This window comes from Cucurbita pepo, chromosome 18 (genome assembly GCF_057944985.1).
Source record: "Cucurbita pepo subsp. pepo isolate OVF chromosome 18, ASM5794498v1, whole genome shotgun sequence".
Taxonomy (NCBI): domain Eukaryota; kingdom Viridiplantae; phylum Streptophyta; class Magnoliopsida; order Cucurbitales; family Cucurbitaceae; genus Cucurbita; species Cucurbita pepo.
In genome coordinates this window covers 3,788,895-3,800,574 of record NC_141815.1, presented here as the reverse complement: position 1 = coordinate 3,800,574, position 11,680 = coordinate 3,788,895, and the positions used below count along the sequence as shown (strand labels likewise).

The 11,680-nt window shown below is 34.5% G+C and overlaps 3 non-coding genes across 3 annotated transcripts; 1 reads left to right on the top strand and 2 right to left on the bottom strand.

Annotated features, from left to right (window-relative positions):
* Nucleotides 1-410: 410 nt before the first annotated feature.
* TRNAQ-UUG (transfer RNA glutamine (anticodon UUG)) lies at nt 411-482 on the bottom strand. Its single transcript has one exon. It is a non-coding gene; the product is annotated as a tRNA-Gln (tRNA).
* A 4,696-nt stretch (nt 483-5,178) lies between these two features.
* Nucleotides 5,179-5,284, top strand: LOC147787059 (small nucleolar RNA R71). Its single transcript, XR_015414109.1, has one exon. It is a non-coding gene; the product is annotated as a small nucleolar RNA R71 (small nucleolar RNA).
* Nucleotides 5,285-5,882: 598 nt separating this feature from the next.
* TRNAI-UAU (transfer RNA isoleucine (anticodon UAU)) lies at nt 5,883-5,956 on the bottom strand. Its single transcript has one exon. It is a non-coding gene; the product is annotated as a tRNA-Ile (tRNA).
* Between the last annotated feature and the right edge of the window lie 5,724 nt (nt 5,957-11,680).

Sequence of the window (11,680 nt, the reverse complement as noted above, 5' to 3'; positions counted from 1 at the left end):
GCGAGCTACCGACTTCCAATTTGAATTCTAACCGTTGGATTTGGTGATTTGTGAACATTCTAGATTGTGTCCAATTTTGGAGGAAATCCAATAATTGGATCTTGAGATTGGATGAATTTTGAGCATAATAGCATATTTTTGGTAATATTTTATTATTTTTCTTTAAAAATTCAAATTTTTTCTAAACATTCTTCATCGAAATTAAAAATCCAGAAAATTCCACAGGTTCCATTGAACTCAGGTTATAGGGTTGATAGTCGAATGTCCAAACCATTAGACCATGGAACCACAAATAATTACAAGATTTGTTTGTAATAAATCAAATAGTATCTTCGTATGTGTCATAATTTTTTTCAGTTTTGTATTGGCCACGGTTCCAACAAATTAAAATCAATTAATTTAATTGCATTAAGTCCCACCGAGATTTGAACTCATGTTATTGGATTCAAAGTCCAATGTCTTAACCACTAGACCATGGGACCACAAATATTTATAAGATTTGTGTAATAGATCTCTGAACTTTAAAAAAATAAATAGTACTTATATATGAACTCTAGTTTAACATAATATAAATATATTGTATATTATGTTTTAGCTCGTCTTTTTAAGCTACCGAGTCAGTCCTAAGATGATTTGCACCCCGACTATGCCTTACTTTTCTGGTAGGTTGGGTAGAAATATATATATGAAGAAAGTGGATGATTAAAATGTTGTATACTAGATTTGTGAAAACTAATGGGTAGAGTAGCATCCACGGATAAAATAAATAAAGTAAATTCCTTAGAGGTAAAAACGTAGCTGAATGTATTTCCAAGGTAGCTTGTATGCCGATAGTAGCAAATATAATGTCTGTAGAGCTTCCAAGTCCCTTTGAACTTCGGTACGGTACTATTCTGCTAGACATGAGGTTGGTTAAGGACGTGTAACATGATAGTTTGTTGGATTATCTGACATAGTGGATTCACCCTATAGGAGGGCATTGATCATGCAGATAATCAGTAATTACCCCACAGGGTGGATCCATCGTGTGGGAAGACATTGATCATGTTGGAAGACATTGATCATGTTGGAAGTTTATGGAACTAGCACATACAGTAGGTAGAGCTCCTGACCTCTAACGACTACATGGCCTGTTGGATGGATTTGCTAGCAACCTCCCATGGATGATGAGAATGATAGCACTCACCATGCTATCTCCACATGATAGAGAGAGTTCACCTGCTAAATTGGTTACAAGTTACCTTGCGTATTCTAAGTTATCTACCCAAGGCTATGCACAACAAGAGCAATACATCTAGATCCTAGAGTAAAATTTGTGGTCTCCTGCTATGTCAACATTACCATAAGAGCTTATAAGTAGATTTCTTATGGTGTATATTTATACATTCACCCTTTTTTCCTTTCTTTGTCAGGTGTCTATAGGCTGCCAGTTGAGGTGGAGGAGCGTTTGAGAGCTGTGCGGTTACAAAGGGAATCATTCTGGAGCATCAACTCTTTATTGTATCTCGGGTCTTTTGTATTTCAATTTATATTCATATCCTGAATTAATTTTTCCGTTTGTAATGTTTTTTTTTTCTTTTTTTATAATTTTATCGAATTTTCGTATTTTATTTTACAATTCTTTTTTTTGCTTTCATCTTTTTAGTATGATCCTTATTTTGAAACCTTGAAATTTGGATTGTGACATATTAGAATAAGAGTAGTCGGGTATTAGATTCTATAGGCTTTCTTAGGATATAGAGTCGTACATCTCTAAGACTCAGCTCGACGACATGGCTCACCACATCCCAGTATATAGGCTAACTCAATTTAGTACTACATGATATGTTGTAAAACCGGTATGAACTTGTTGTATGTTTTTTTTCGTGGTAGTTATGATAACAACCTCAGGCGTTGAAAAGCGAATGGAAATTTGTGTATCTACGCTCTGGGAGCTTAAGGGATGATATCGCCCCATTGAGTATGTGTGATTGTATACCTGATTGATAGTATATTAGCTATAGGTGATTGAATGTGTGATTCTCCTTATAGAGGATAAGTAGTAGAAATAGTTTTTAAGAAATATTCTAGATTTTTTATTTTCTTATAGAGAGAGAATTTTAAGGTGGTGACGGAGGAAAAAATGACAAACATGGTGTAAGAAATTTTAAATTTTTTTTTTTTTTTTAGAGTTTTAGAAAAATAATAATAAAATATTTTAAAAAATGGTAAATTACCAAAATACCATTGAAGTTCAAGAAAATTACGATAATGCCATTGAACCAGAAAATCATATATGCTACCGTGCCTACTTGTAAAAAATCAACGATATATTTTTATCCAGAATCTTACCAAATTTAAGTTTGTTCTAGAGAACATAAATTCATCAAATTAAACGGTTGGAAAATCTAAAAAATATTTTCAGCGAAAAATCTAGAAAGTTGAGTCACAAATTCAAGACGATTTTAGAGGTTTTAAAGTCAGTTATAGCTCCTTATAAAGTCTAAAATAAGAGATTTCATTTGGCTTAAGAATCAAGCATTAGTGTGCCCTCAAACTTGAGTTAGAAGCATTTACTTTTTTGGTATAATTTTCTTAGATTTTCATCCAAATTCATAGTTCACCATTTACTTTCAAACTTGATTCTACTTCTAAATAACACTACCCACAAGTTTGGTGAAGGAATCAAGTAAAGATTGTCATCACACATCGTTGAAATGTTGTTAGAGCATTACATAGTCTATAGGGCATTCGTCTAAGTGCAAAAATTCCATAGGGTATGTAAATGTTGTCTTCTTTCGATCTTCTTGACTGATTTTAATTTTATTGTATCCCGAATAATCATAAAAAAAGCAATAATGTGACTTCAAGTAACTCAATCAAGCATTTTATCAATGAATGGTAAGGGAAAATGGTCATTACGTGTCGCTTTGTTCAGTCGTCTATAATCCATACAAACGCTCCAGTGTAGTGGAGGTCAACTCATTGTTCTCATTTGTCATTGTTGTTATCCTCCTTTCTTAGGAACACATTGAATAGGATTGACCTTAATGCGTTTGCAGTTGGATATAGTATTCCTGCATCTTGCCATGTGATAATTTTTTTTCTAACAACTTTCTTCATCATTGGATTAATCGTCTTTGTTACTTAATTGGTTTAAATTTTCCTTCCTCCAATTGAATCTTATGCGAGACTAATTCTTTTTATACCTACCAATGTCCACCCTATCGCCCCCTTATGCTTCTTAACCCGCTTCTAAGATCATATCCTCTTGGGTTCATGATAATGTTCCTGAGATGATGATGGGTAGTGTCTCTTTGTCACTTGAATACAGATATTTAAGGTTAGGAGGCAGTAGTTTCAAGTCTAGCTGCAGTGCTTTTTCCATAGATGCTTCATCGGTGAACTTATTCTTACCTCTAATTCTAGTGTCTCAAAAGTGCTGCTAAATTCATTTAAAATTGTTAACTGTTCTGTGATTTACTCAAGCGGTTGTTTTCTTTCTGCTCACATTCCTAACTATCCCATTTCTCTACTATTGGTTGCTCTATAAATTCATAAACGGTTGAGCATTCTTCTACTACTACTAGATATTTCATGTTATCAATGATATTAAATTTGACTTTCTTGTCACCCATTTTTAATGTTATGGTTCAATTTTCGACATGTACTAGTGTTCTCCCCATCGTTAAAAATGATCTCCCCAAAATAACCCGTACATCACGGTCCATTTCATAGTCTAAAATAATAAAATTTGTTGGCAATATGAATTTATCAACTTGAATTAAAATGTCTTCGATCTTTCCTTCGGGAGAAGTGATGGACCTATCACCTAGTTGAATGGTGACTGTAGTGGATCTAGCCTCTCCAAGCATTAAGTTGATGCTTGCCCCCCAAGTCACATAATGCTCAACCTAGCTCCTTTTCTCCAATTGATGCGGGAATGGTGAACGAGCCTGGGTCTTTTTCTTTTAGTGAGATCTTATTTTTCAATATTGCACTACACTATTCATTTAGTGCCACTACCTTGAATTTTTCAAATTCAAACTTTCTTCTATTAGTGAGCACATCCTTCAATAATTTCACATAATTTTGCATTTGCTTGAAAGCCTCCACTAGTGATATGTTTATATAATTTCCTTCAAAATATTCATGAACTTCTCAAATGGGCTTCCTCTTTCTTTCTTTTTATACCTTGTGGAGAAAGAGGTGTCGGTATTTATGTTCTACTCTCTTCTTCAATGTTGACTGTTGTTTGCATTTTGGAGACTGCACTGTTTTTTGCATTTTTGCTCTACTTCTTCTGTTTAGTAGTTTCCTAGGGGTGACTATCTCTATGTTCTTTAAGTTTTCTCCCGTGCTGAGTATTTCTTTCTCACTTCTCAATTATATTGCTTGACATTACTCATTGCCTTCTCTTTTTGGTGTTTCGGTATCTGCTAGCAGCTTTCCAAGAAGTCTATTTCATAAGTAAGTTGCTAATCGATCTACTTGAACTTTCAAATTTCGCAAGCATGCTTGCTGACTCTATATCACAACACCATTTTTGACCATATATTTCTTTATTAGGCTCTCAAGAGATGTTCTCCATATCGGATGAGCTTGGCTAAATCCTTTCCCTTTGGTGTTGGCTTGTTGAGGATCATATGTCATTTGATTTTTTAGTCCAAAACTTGGATGGTAATTTTCTTTCCATTAAATTTTTTTATTATAGGAACTTTGTCCCTTCCATGAAAATTTTGGAATTTCTTTAGGTAGAATTTCTGGTTGCCTTGACTAGCTTGATTCCTCATATAAGAAATTGAAGTCGGATTACTTGGACATTGATCAAGAGTGTGTTCCTCTTCTCAATATAAACAAGATTCGGTTGCTATTTGGGTCATTTTAGTAGTAGCTTGGACTGGTGCTTTAGTGATTGAGCCTTATCCCAACGCTAGATTTTGTAGAATATTAGTCACCGAAGCTAATTAAGCGTTGATAGAGGTCAAAACATCAATTTCAAGTACTCCTCGTGTTTTCTTTTCTAGATTTCTCCTCACATCGGCCCATTGACAATTGTTAGATGCTATTTTTTCTAGAATCTCATAAGTTTCATTATATGTCTTTGACAAAATATCTTCATTGGTGGAAGCATCCACAACTTGTTTAGTAAGCAATATTCAATCCATTGTAGAAAGTCTTCATTTGGATACAATGGGTAATCCATGGCGATGACACTTTCTAAAAATCTACTTGAATCTCTCCAAAGCTTCACTTAGTGTTTCATTTTCAAACTGTTGAAAAGAAACAATCTCATTTTTGAACCATGAGTTTCTAGTGGATGAAAAATACTTGATCAAGAATGATTCTGCTAGACTATTTAAAGTATTCAACCATGATTTAGCACAATCCTTCAAAGAATAAGGGAATAAACCTAATCACTCCATTGAGTTGAAATGAGTTACTAACTCCCAAAAATTGACTTTAGATGTAGGGGGATCTTCTAACAGTCGTCCATGAAATTGTCCAATGGTTTGCAACATTTGGAACATCATAAGTTTTATCTCAAAAGTAATTGCTTGCATTTCTAGTCTAATATTGTACGTATTTAGCTCTTCCAAGCTTGGTGTGCATATGCTCTGATTGCTCTCTTCTCCATTAGCCATCAGTGCTGAATTTTCAAACACCTTATTAAGATTCATTTGGGCTCCAAAATAAATTTTGAACCAATAGGTGGGTTCATACACTCAATTATGCAGTAAGTTTAGTAAATAAGTTCAGTAGCAGAAAATTTAAAAGAGTGGAAGTAAATGTCTACAAAATTTGACTAAAATTCGAAAACTAATAATTCTTGAGGCTTAAATTAACGACAATGAACTCGGATATAACATACATGTAGCCACCAATAACATACATGGTTGGGTTGGTTTCGGCGGGGCTCAAACCCGCGACCTTCGGCTCATAAGACCAACGCTCTAACCAACTGAGCTACGAAACCTTGTATGTTTTAATTAAATCAATATTTGAATCAAAAAAATATAATTATAAGCTTTTCTTATTTCCAAACAAATAATTTTTAAACAAATTATAACTTATTTAGCAAGTATTCTCTACCTCGATTGAATTAAACATTAAATTTTAATCAAGAATGAGTTTTATGAGAGGTATGTGTAACGCCCCCATTTTCAAAAATGTAAGAAATTTTTTAAAAAATAATTATTTTTTTGGAGTCAAATAAGGAAGAACAAGAAAATGAAGATAAATTCTTTTATATAAATGTTGGACATATTATATATTTATATTATATTATATACTATAATACATAGAGAGAGTTCGCTCCACCTGATGAGTAGCATATCACTCACCATGTTATCCCCACATAGTGGAGAGAGTTCGCCAGCTACATTGGATACCAGTTACCCCGCGTATGCTAAGCTATCTACCCAAGGCTATACACAACAAGAGCAATACACCTAGATCCTAGCGTAAAATTTGTCTATGTCAACAATACAGTAAGAGTCTATAAGTAGATTGCTTACAGTGTATATTTATATATTCACCCTTTTTCCCTTTCTTTGTCAGGTGTCTATAGGCTGCCAGTTGAGGTGGAGGAGCGTTTGAGAGTTGTGGGGTCACAAAGGGGATCATTCTGGAGAGTCAATCTCTTCATTAAATTTCAGGTCTTTTGTATTTCTATTTGTATTCATATCCTGGATTAATTTTTCCATTTGTAATAAATGAGACCATAGTCAAATTTTACTTTATATTATTTTTTTTTTTTTTTTGTCCTTTTTATTTAAATTTTATCATTTTCGTCTTTTATTTTATATTTTTTTTTTTGGCTTTTGTCTTTTCAGTATGATTCTTTTTTTGAAACCTTGAAATTTGGACGTGACATATTAGTATAAGAGTCTCTAAGACTCAGCTCGACGACATGCTTCACCACATCCCAGTATGCAGTCTAACCCTATTTAGTAGTATATGATATGTGGTAAGACCCGTATGGATTTGTTGTATGTTTTTTTTTTTTTTTTCTGTGGTAGTTATGATAACAACCTCAAACGTTGAAAAGCGAATGAGAATTTGTGTATCTACGCTGTGGAAGCTTGATGAATGATATCACCCCATTGAGTATGTGTGATTGTATACATGATTGACTGTACATCAGCTCCAGGTAATTGTATGTGGGATTGTATACATGATTGACAGTACATGAGCTCTCGGTGATTGAATGTGGGGTTATCATTCCTAATAGGCCAGCTTACGAAGTCAATCCAATTGAGACTAAAAAAAATCATGACAAGCGGAGGAGCTCATGGAAAAGGGGAATATACAAGTAAGTTTGAGTTCATGTTCTGTATCAATCATATTGGTGCCAAAGAAAGATGAAACTTGGCGCATATGTGTGGATTGTAGAGCCATCAATATAATCATGGTAAAGTATCAACACCCTATTTCCAGACTACACGATATGTTTGATGAATTGCATGAAACCCTCCCTTAATTTTTTTTTTCTTAGTGATTCCATTAAAAATTTGAGAACGGAGGTCCCGAACAACGATGATGAGGTAAGTAGCCAGTCTTGAACTTTTCTTAAGAAAATACTTGTGCGAATCATTTGAATTTTAGCATGAAGTTTGAGTTAAGTATAGATTATGGGAATATGAAATAAAAATACTAAGAACCATTAGTTAAGAGCCCAAACTAAGCATTTTATGAAATATTAAGGATGTACATAAAGTTTTGTGGCCAATGAATAAGGATAAGTAGCCAAACCAAGAAATAGTGCAAAATGACCAAAATACTCCTACATGGTTTACCTTAGTTCAAGAACCAAATGACTAAGTGTCATAAAATTTTACAATAGGGCTCAGTGATTAAATGACTAAAGTACCTCTAATTACTTTAAGATATTTCAAGGCTCAAAAATTTTAGAAATGGCTTAGTTCAAGAAGTTTTTAATCAAGTACTTTCCACCCACCAAAAATGTCAAATTCATAAATTAAGTAGTAGTTTTTCAACAATTTAACGATGAGACGTTGATTGAGGCATGAGAAAGGTTCAAGAAATTACTGAGAAAATTTTCCAATAACAAAATACCTCATTGCATACAAATGAAAACCTTCTACAATAATCTAAACAACACCACAAAGCAAGTACGTTAAGTTTTTGAAGGGCATTTTTACTACACGAAAGAAATTTGAGGAATTCAATATCTAGCAATGAATGTAGAATGTAGTGCAATCCTTAAGAATAAAATCCCATTGAACGAGAAGGACCCATGATTGATCACTATTCTAGTAACGATACAAGGAAAAAAGTTAGGCAGAGCCTTATGTAATTTAGGGATAATCATACACTTCAAAAAAAAAAAAAAAAAAAAAAAAAACTAAACATGATTCGAGTACTAAAAGCACGTGGGAGATAGTTAAATATCTCTTAACATAGTCATGCTCGACCAAGGACGACAATTATCGTATCTCGAATACATGTTACTAACTTCATTGAGATGCAAGAGAAGATTTCATGTCAGATCTAGATTCTATTTGATAATAATTTATAAAAGTTAACAAGTTAGAAGCGGCTCTCTAATTCACTAATCTTTTGATTGATATGATTTAATTGGAATAGTGAGGGTTTTGTGCGAGACTAAATCCTAAACGATAATAGTTTTTATGCCAAGAGTCGTGCACGGTACTCATTACGAAGGAATTATCGTTTCTTATACAAAGGTAATAAGAAGAGGGTAATTATTGGCTCACAAGAGTTAGTTTTATTAGAAATCTTCAATATTGATGAAAAACCAAATTATTTTGAGTTATGAATCAAGAGTTACGAAAATGAAAAGAAAATAGATTGGAATGAAATACTTATGATTTCTGAAAAAATTGTAGTAAGAAGGAAGAAACCCACGGACATGTGTCATTTCTTCGTTTCTGTGCCGATTTTAATGCTAACCAATTTTTTTGTCTCAATTAGAATCCAACCGAGAACTTCAAGAATTTTTTGTGACTTTTCAGCCGTAATTGAACTCGGAAGGCATGAGACAAATCATGTAAGTATCCATTCAATTTCTAGGCAAGTAATATTTGTAGGGATAGCTTGGATATGCATGCATGCTAGTAAAATCAACTCCTATGAGGTTAGATTTAGTATGACAAAAAATTAGAATGATCGGATAAGCATGAGAAATGTCACACTTGTTGTAGGTATATCTGAAATAGCCTTTGTATGTTGTAATTGACTATGTATCTGCACTCCAGGTGCTTGATAAAATTTATCTTCCAATATAGCATGTGTAATTGTATCCATGATATTATACATTAACTCTAGGTGGTTAAATATATGATCCGTAGAGTGATAGTAGAAATTGAATAAGACTAGGGTGTTAGTGTCAACTTGGCTAGAACATGACCTAGGATGAAACGCTTCCCGTACTCCAAGCACATTACAATCGTAAGAGACGATCAAAGGGTGCAACCCCTAATGTTCCCAATCCAACAAGACTCAAGGAGTCAAAACTGATAAACCTGGAGACATGAGTTCATGTTAAGATAGCCACACCACCCTAGAGACCTAGAAGACCACCATGGCAACCTAGGAAGACAAATGTAGCCTCCGAGACCATTAGCAGTCGGTACAGTGTTTGCAGAGTTTCTACTTCTCTTTCCACTCAAGTACAGTACCGTTGAGCAAGACATGGGACCAATTAAAAATGTGTAGCCTAATAGTCTAGTTTGATTACCCTGCACGGTGGATCCGTCATATGGGAAGGCATGGATTATGAGGGTACTCAATGGAGTTGGCACACACAGGGGTTGCTCCCCCAACCTTCGGTGACTTGTGATCATATGGAAAGAGTTCACCAACTAACATTCCATGGATGACTACAAGCGAGCACACACTCATGCATCCTCATGACAAAGAGAGAGTTCTATGATATAGCACCTCAATCTTGGACACCAGTTAACCATTACGTAGGCTAAGCTAGCTACCCAAGTCTATGAACAACAAGAGCTATATACCTTGAATCTATGATAGATACCATGAGTTGTGATAAACTTCATTTGGTATTGTTTGTTTCACAATTTCCTTTGCATCTGTTTAGTGTGGTTAAGATTATTATTATTTGCTTGACTGTGTTTCTTTTTACCCTTTATATTTACTGTTTTTCTCCTTCTCTATTGTAAGGCAAAAGGGAGGTACATAAAAGCTTGGAAGTTCAAAAGAATATTTACTCAGTTATCAAACCCCTATTCCAAGTTATCAAACCCCTATTCCAACTTCGTGGAGCCTATCTATCAACTTTACAATCTTGTCTTTAAAACTTCTATTAAAGCACTTATTTCCTTTAAGAGTCAGGGGAGGTGGACGTGTGCGGGTCACGATCGGGTCGGGTTGGTAATGAGTCAGAGTAAAGTATGCATGCGACCTAGAAGCCAGGTCAAGTTGGGTAGGCACGTGGGTTATTGGTCCAGGGTGACGGGTCGGCCAAGTGATATGAATTTGTACCTAATTCAAGCTCTATGCAGAGATCTACTGTCCAGGACGGAAGTATCCTCGGTACATTCTCTAAAAACACATAAGGGAAGTCATGAGATCAAGGAAGTCTTGTAAAGGGTTAGTTGTAAAGTTGAAAAGTAAATAATGTAGCATTTGAAGCAAAAAGGAAAAATAATTTAATGTCGTATTCTAACCTAATGGCTACAGAAAGACATAAAGGCAGCTACCCTAACACTAGTTCCATGGTCTTCTTACCGACGCTATCGTCATCTGTATAAGATGTCTTACCTTAAAATATTCAATGAAAATTATACCAAACCAGCTACACATGATTTTTAATTTCAAGAATCTTAAATATGTAGCAAGAGACTTGATTTGGGAAAATCAAAAGAGATTAAAGTAGATATGTTGAGATATTTCTTTTATCTTCAATAATTAGGATACAAGGTGACCGATCTTTGCAATGATTTTGTTTTAATTCATATCATCAAGAAGATGGATCTGAAGTTGAATTGGACGTTAAGGAGCACATTTACGCTGGTACCAAGAATAATTAGTTACTTTGGCCTAGGCCAACCAAGTAAGTAGCTCCACGATCGGCTTTGTTGGATGAATTGTATTATGTATGATGATGCATCCCCCATTGCCATTGCACGTGTCATATATATGAACAATATGTTACGATATATTTTATAATCTCATATTATGTTGTGTTATGTCATGCTATGCTATGTTATTCCGTATTGTGCTATGTTATGTCATGCTATGATATGGTATGCTGAAACATGTTGTGTGAGCCACGATAAGTTGTGCTATGCATAGAAGCTATGCTACGCTGTTCTATAATGCTTAATTCTCGTGACAACTATGTTATGTGTTACATATTGTAGAGGAATTATGTAAGCATAATTTACAAACTTAATATGTTATAAATAAATGGAGGTTTGTCTTGCCTTGTATAATATTTCATGATTAAAAGCTATAAGAATCTCATGCATATTTGTGTGTCATGTGCACTATAATACATTCCCATTATGATGAGTACAAACGTATACATTACGACTAGTGATTTACGACATTTATGTTTGTCATGAGGTCATGCCTACCCTTTCCCTCTATAGTATCTGGCACAACTTGTTAGCGAGTGCTATCCCGACGAGTCAGGCCCAATGGGTGTGTGAGCCTACCTAGTGGGCCCATGCTTGCATGTGTGGGCCAT